The following is a 7,572-nucleotide window of genomic DNA, read 5'->3' on the forward strand; positions in this document are numbered from 1 at the left end:
TCCGTGTATGTATGGAACTCCATGTTTTCGTTGTCTAGAATTTTGACGTAGTTTTTATATTCATTTGAGTCATGGATGAATAGATTCGTTTTTTTGAACGTGTATTTCACATGGAATCCCTTTTTCACATGTTCCTTTATTTGCTCCATGAACTCCTTATGGTTATTTGGAGTGCTGTGTATAACAATTGGAGGTGGTTTATTCTTACCTCCTTGTGTCCTTTCTGTGTTTTTGTCATTTTCATTAATTTCTTTTGGGTCTGTGCCTTCTTGTTCCACATCTTCCTCTGTTTGACCTTCTTCAGTGGTTAGGGGATTAAATCTGTTTTTTGTGGGCACTTGCACTTGCACTTCTGTTTGTTTTTTGAAAATGTTTTGTATATTGTTTTTGTTTTGGTTTTCCATTCTTGGAGGCACTGCACTTGTGTTCTCGCTATTTTCACTAACTATTTTTTCTATTTTGTTGGCTTCTTCTTCGGTGCTTTGTTGTATTCCGACGTCATCGGGTTGCACTTTTAAAATTTTAGTGATAGCAGGGGAGCGACTAGGTCGCCCCCTTTTTTTTGTTTGGCTACGCCCGTCACTTATTTTATAGTTTGTTTTTATACTTTTTTATATTTGATTTAACTTGTTCTGTAGGTGTGTGTATGAAATTGTTTTCGCTTTGAATGTAATTATACAATAATTTGCTTCAACAATTCACTGTACTGTACGGTATGAACGCTGTACAGATAATGGGACGAGCGGTGTTTTCAACGTGGTATGGCTGTTGCCAGTAATAAATGAAAATTTTTACAAATATATATTTTTCATAAATATCATTAATATTAAAGTATATTATTAAAATTTTCAATGAAGTAATCAATTTAAATATATACTTATTTATTATACCATATATTTTAAATAAAAATGCAACCGCACACAGTATTCTCAAGTGGCCACCCATCCGTGGTACTGACTGTGGCAAATGTTTCTTAACTATTATTTTATAAAATATTTATACAAAAAATAATTTACTCTTATCAAATATTAATTTGTGGCCTGTATTAAGGCCTATGTTATTTTCATTTTTTAGCAAAAATAATGAAATATTTCAATATATTATTAAAGTAACAGATCATTTCTTTTTTGGTGCTGCTTTTTTAATTTTTGTAGGAGATGATTTGGCAACAGAAGCTTTCTTAGCTTTTGGTGCTTTCGGTTTACGAGCAGGGCTACTTTTGGCAGCGGATTTTGTACTTTTTGCTGGTTTTGCTTTAACTGGTGCTTTTTTTGATGCCGCTGATGATTTTGCAGTAACTTTTTTAGCAGCAGTTGATGATGATGGAGTCGCTTTTTTTGCTTTAGGCTTTTTGGCTGCCAATGATGTAGTTGTGGCTTTCTTTTCTTTTGGTGCCCGTTTACTTTTAGCACTCTTTGCTGAACCTTTTGCTCCACTTTCTTTTTTGGATACTTTTGATTTAGCTGAAGAATTAGATGAAGCGGAAGCAGCCAATTTGAATGAACCAGATGCACCTTTACCTTTAGTTTGTACCAAGGCTCCCTCAGTTACAGCAGCTTTTAAATATTTTTTAATAAATGGTGAAATTTTATCAGAATCCACTTTATAATTTGCAGCTAAATATTTTTTAATTGCTTGTAATGATGAACCACCACGTTCTTTTAAATTTTTAATTGCGTTAACAACCATTTCTGATGTACGTGGATGTGTTGGTTTTGAATGTTGTTTTGTACGTTTAGCACCAGAAGCTGTTGCTTTTTTTGTTGGTGTTGTAGAAGCAGCAGTAACCGCAGTTGCTGCAACAGCTGTAGAATTTTCTTCGGCCATATTTTTTTACTTTATAAAAATAATGTATTTATTATAAATATTTAAATGATAAAATATAATAATTCTATCAAATAAAAAATAAAGGTTTTCAATTATATCATTATTCACAATAATATAAGTCCCTATGTAAGTCAAAGTACCATGTAGAAAACACATAAAAATTAAATAGTATTTCTAATTTACTGTCGTAGTAAACATGATTTATTTTTTCAATTTCTATAATATATAAAATAATAAATTATAAATTTAATAATAATATTTATTTTATAAATTAAAATATATTTAATTTTTTTATTAACAATTATTAATAAACATAGTTTAATATTAATTATTTCAATCATACAAAACAATAATATTTTTAAGGTAAACTTAAAAAGTATATATTTTTATTTTTTATTTAATATCGATTTATTATAAATTATTAGTATATAAATAATTAAAAAATTTAATATATAAATATATATATTATAGTATAAGATTTCATTTTTAGAAAAACTTTTTTTGTCAATAATGAAAACGTATTATTATGAAATGTGTTAATCGAACATTGACAAAATATATTTCATTAGAAAATACTTTTATTTATGCATTAATATCAATAATTAACTATTAAATTAATTTTTTCATAATTATATAAAGAAATTTTATACTGATATAAGTATTTATATATTATAATATTTATTTTAAATATAAAAAAATTTATGACAAAATATATTATTAGAGTATTTGTTGAGATTAATATAAGATTATTTTAAATAAGAATTAATTTATATAATTATTAAAATATTATTAATTTTATGTTATGTAATTTTAATAAAAATAAATAATAATAATAATAAATATACAAATTTTTTAACAATTTAAATTTTATATGATCTAAATAATTTTGTTAAGTACGATATGAGAAATCATTGTAAGCTTCGTTAAGAAACTTTGTAATATAAAATAATAATAATAATATTAAATATATAAATAAATAAAATAAATTTGATATATATTTTTAGTTCATTCTGTGTATAAATCAAAGGATACCGAATAATTGGTAACGGATGCGATATATTATAGTATCGAGTATTAAAACATAATATATAAATTTATCTTGTTATTCAAATTTTTTGTTACTTAACTTATGTATTTAGAAAATTTATAATATTATTTATATAATTGACATAAAATCTTATAAATTGAAATTTTATTAATATGTATCAAAAGAAGAGAGTAACGTATTGATATAATATCAAAGGATACTGATTATTTAAATAACGAATACGTCATATATTGTTTGTGTAACGAAGTTCACTTGGCCATCTAGTTTAAAATAACATTTTCAATAGAAAGTTTATATGCTTTTTTTTTTTTTTTTCTTTAATTATTAAAAAAATAAATTGAAATTTAATTCAATCAAATTTTATAATAATTTTAAAAAAATTTTTCCTTTTAAAAAATATTTTGTGATGTTGTGATAATATGTATTAATACAAGTGCATCCTGATACTTTTATCTCTAGTAAAGGTATGAGTATCATGAACAGTTTTGTTATCTAATGATATTATTTTGATAATATTTTGTGTATATTCTTATAATATTTTGTCTAAATATCATCATAATACAATATTATTTTGATAATATTTTATGAATATTCTTATAATATGTTACCTAAATGTCATCATAATATGATGAATTATTTCCATAATAACATATAAAAAAAAAAAAAAAAAAAAAGAATCATTAATTTATAATTATTTAAATTGATTCTTTAAAAAAATATTATAATATATTATTTATAAAAATAATTTTTACTCTTATTTTAAATAAATTTGTGGCCTTTTATTAAAAGGCCTATGATCGATGTATTATTATTATAAAAATTAATGCAATGTTTTTAATTTATGCTTTCTTTTCAGTTTTCTTTGGTAATAACACTGCTTGAATGTTTGGTAATACACCACCTTGAGCAATTGTTACACCAGATAATAATTTATTTAATTCTTCATCATTACGAATTGCCAATTGTAAATGACGTGGAATGATACGTGTTTTTTTGTTATCACGGGCAGCATTACCAGCTAACTCGAGAACTTCTGCAGCCAAATATTCCATAACAGCAGCCAAATATACTGGGGCACCAGCACCTACTCGTTCAGCATAATTTCCTTTTCGTAATAATCTGTGAATTCTTCCAACAGGAAATTGTAATCCTGCTCGGCTTGATCTTGACTTTGCCTTTCCCTTTACTTTACCACCTTTACCTCGTCCAGACATAGCGAATAAATTTATTTAATTAATATTTTTTTTTGTAAATATAATCACACAGATGTGTACGTTACGGGGATTGTAACATAAATGTTTAAAATGTTATTTGGGTATTTTAATTTATAATATTTATAAAATATAAAACTTTAAAAATAAACCAATCACCTTATAGTATTATTTTTAGCCAATCAGAGAGTAGTATTCATTTTTATTGTTATATCCATCTTCGCGTATATAATACGCTAGTTGTATACACGACACGCTCATACATATACTGACTGGTGTTCTGTAACTATCTGTGTATATTAATTGTTTGTAACAATGCCACCAAAAACAAGTGGAAAAGCAGCAAAAAAAGCTGGCAAAGCTCAAAAAAATATATCAAAGAGTGATAAGAAAAAGAAGAGGAAGCGCAAGGAATCATATGCAATTTACATTTACAAAGTATTAAAACAAGTGCATCCTGATACTGGTATCTCTAGTAAAGCTATGAGTATCATGAACAGTTTTGTTAATGATATTTTTGAACGTATTGCTGCTGAAGCATCACGTTTAGCACATTATAATAAACGTTCAACAATCACAAGTCGGGAAATTCAAACCGCAGTTCGATTATTATTACCTGGTGAATTGGCAAAGCACGCTGTTAGTGAAGGTACTAAAGCTGTTACAAAATATACAAGTTCAAAATAAATAAATCGAAAATATTATTTAATTGATAACATAAAAATACATCAACATATAAAAATGGCTCTCTTTTTAAGAGAGCCATCAAATTTTTTAAATAAGAGTAAATTATTTTTATATATACAAAAAAATAAAATAAACAATTATTAATATCATATTTAATATAAAATTTTATATATTAATAGCTTGAATATATCTATTATTAGTATATCAATATTATTAATTTTAAATATAATAAAGGATATCGCGGAATATATATCGTAAATCAATGTAATGCATTTGCATTACATTACCTTTATTATTTTCATTTTACATTTACTACTTGTTTATGTACGCTTATAATTATTAGAAAAATATTTTTAATAATTTTAAAAAATAAATGAAATAATAAAAATTTAATAATAAATTATTTATTGAAAGTATAAAAAATGGTATAGCAAAATCTTTATTTTCTTTGATTAAGGCGAAATGTTTTATTAGTTATAAATTCGATAATCTCCTATCGATACTTGTTACTCTTAACTTGTATATATAAAAAATATAATAGTATATTAATTTATAATAAAATTTTTTCAAAAATTCAATAAGTTATTGTAAAATAAAATAGATAATATACAAATTATAATTTATTATTGCAGATATATTACAATAAAAAAAAAAAAAATAAATAAAAATATTTGGTAATGTATGTTATAAACAAAATAATTTGTTGTAAACAAATTATATAATATGTTATATTTATTAACAAATTTATTTACTCTTATATAAATAAAATTAGTGGCTTCCCAAAAAGGAAAGCCTGTTTAAATTTATCGGATGTATTAAATATTCTTTAATAAATTTACTAAATATTTTAAGTAAATTATTATATTTTCTTAACCTCCAAAACCATACAAAGTACGACCTTGTCGTTTTAATGCATATACAACATCCATAGCTGTAACTGTTTTACGTTTTGCGTGTTCAGTATATGTAACAGCATCCCGAATAACATTTTCAAGGAATACTTTAAGTACACCACGTGTTTCTTCATAAATTAAACCAGAGATACGTTTTACTCCACCTCGTCGTGCTAAACGACGAATTGCAGGTTTTGTAATACCTTGGATATTATCACGCAAAACTTTTCTATGACGTTTTGCACCCCCTTTTCCAAGACCCTTTCCACCTTTTCCTCTGCCAGTCATTTTAATAAAAAATTATTTACAATATTTTAACGAACGGATAACACGTGTGTTAACCTCACAAGTATTGTAATGTATGTGAGCGCCGGTACAATTGTGCCTTTTTATATAAAGCATTAAAGATTTTTTAAGCCACGCCTATACAATTTGATTAGTCCATACTCTGATAGCTATCCAATAGGATATGACAACAAAAATTTTGAAATTTCATATAAATATAAATACAACACATTTATTTCGCATTTAAACATTTGACTTTGTAGTATCAAATTGTCGAATATAATTTTTAAAATTGTGTGTTTTTTTGTAAAAACATTATTATTTGAAAATGGCTAGAACCAAGCAAACTGCACGTAAATCAACTGGTGGTAAAGCACCAAGAAAACAATTAGCAACGAAAGCTGCACGTAAAAGTGCACCAGCAACTGGTGGAGTAAAAAAACCACACAGATATCGTCCTGGTACAGTAGCTTTACGAGAAATTCGTCGTTATCAAAAAAGTACTGAATTGTTAATTCGTAAATTACCATTCCAACGTTTAGTACGTGAAATTGCACAAGATTTTAAAACCGATTTACGTTTCCAAAGTTCAGCTGTTATGGCATTACAAGAAGCTAGTGAAGCCTATTTAGTAGGTTTATTTGAAGATACCAATTTATGCGCAATTCATGCAAAGCGTGTTACAATTATGCCTAAGGATATACAATTGGCAAGACGTATTCGTGGAGAACGTGCATAAGCGTTTTAAATGACAATTTAAAAAAAAAAAAAACAAATAAGAAATATTTTCGGTCCTATATATAGGACCAACATATATTATTAAATAAGAGTATATTATTTTTATTAAAAAATATATATATATATATATATATATATAAATTATTGAAATAAAATTAAACATTATTAAAATTTTGTTATAATTATAAGCGATTGCTATTTCTAAAAATAAATAAATTTCATAAAATTTATATTATTTTATATTCATTTGAAATATTAAAAAAACTTCTCGCTTTAAAGTAACCATGATATGAGTTATAAATGCAATAAAATTTTATACAAAAAATAATATTTATTTGTTGACGAATAATATAAAAGGTTTACATTTCTAAATAACATATATTTATATATGGTGTGTAAAAAAAAAGAAAAGAAGAAAAATAATTTATATTTTTAATATAAAAAGGCAACCGCACACAGTGTTCCCAAGCGGTCACCCATCCAAGTACTGACTGTGCCCAATGTTGCTTAACTTCGGTGATCGGACGAGAACCGGTGTTTTCAACGTGGTATGGCTGTTGCCAGTAATAAATGAAAATTTTTACAAATATATATTTTTCATAAATATCATTAATATTAAAGTATATTATTAAAATTTTCAATGAAGTAATCAATTTAAATATATACTTATTTATTATACCATATATTTTAAATAAAAATGCAACCGCACACAGTATTCTCAAGTGGCCACCCATCCGTGGTACTGACTGTGGCAAATGTTTCTTAACTATTATTTTATAAAATATTTATACAAAAAATAATTTACTCTTATCAAATATTAATTTGTGGCCTGTATTAAGGCCTATGTTATTTTCATTTTTTAGCAAAAATAATGAAATATTTC

At 25.2% G+C, this 7,572-nt stretch overlaps 1 non-coding gene across 1 annotated transcript; it reads right to left on the reverse strand.

Moving 5' to 3' along the window:
* Positions 1–7,132: 7,132 nt before the first annotated feature.
* On the reverse strand, positions 7,133–7,251 carry LOC123304412. Its single transcript, XR_006536435.1, has one exon. It is a non-coding gene; the product is annotated as a 5S ribosomal RNA (ribosomal RNA).
* Positions 7,252–7,572: the final 321 nt, after the last annotated feature.

This window comes from Chrysoperla carnea (assembly GCF_905475395.1).
Source record: "Chrysoperla carnea chromosome X unlocalized genomic scaffold, inChrCarn1.1 SUPER_X_unloc_5, whole genome shotgun sequence".
Lineage (NCBI taxonomy): Eukaryota > Metazoa > Arthropoda > Insecta > Neuroptera > Chrysopidae > Chrysoperla > Chrysoperla carnea.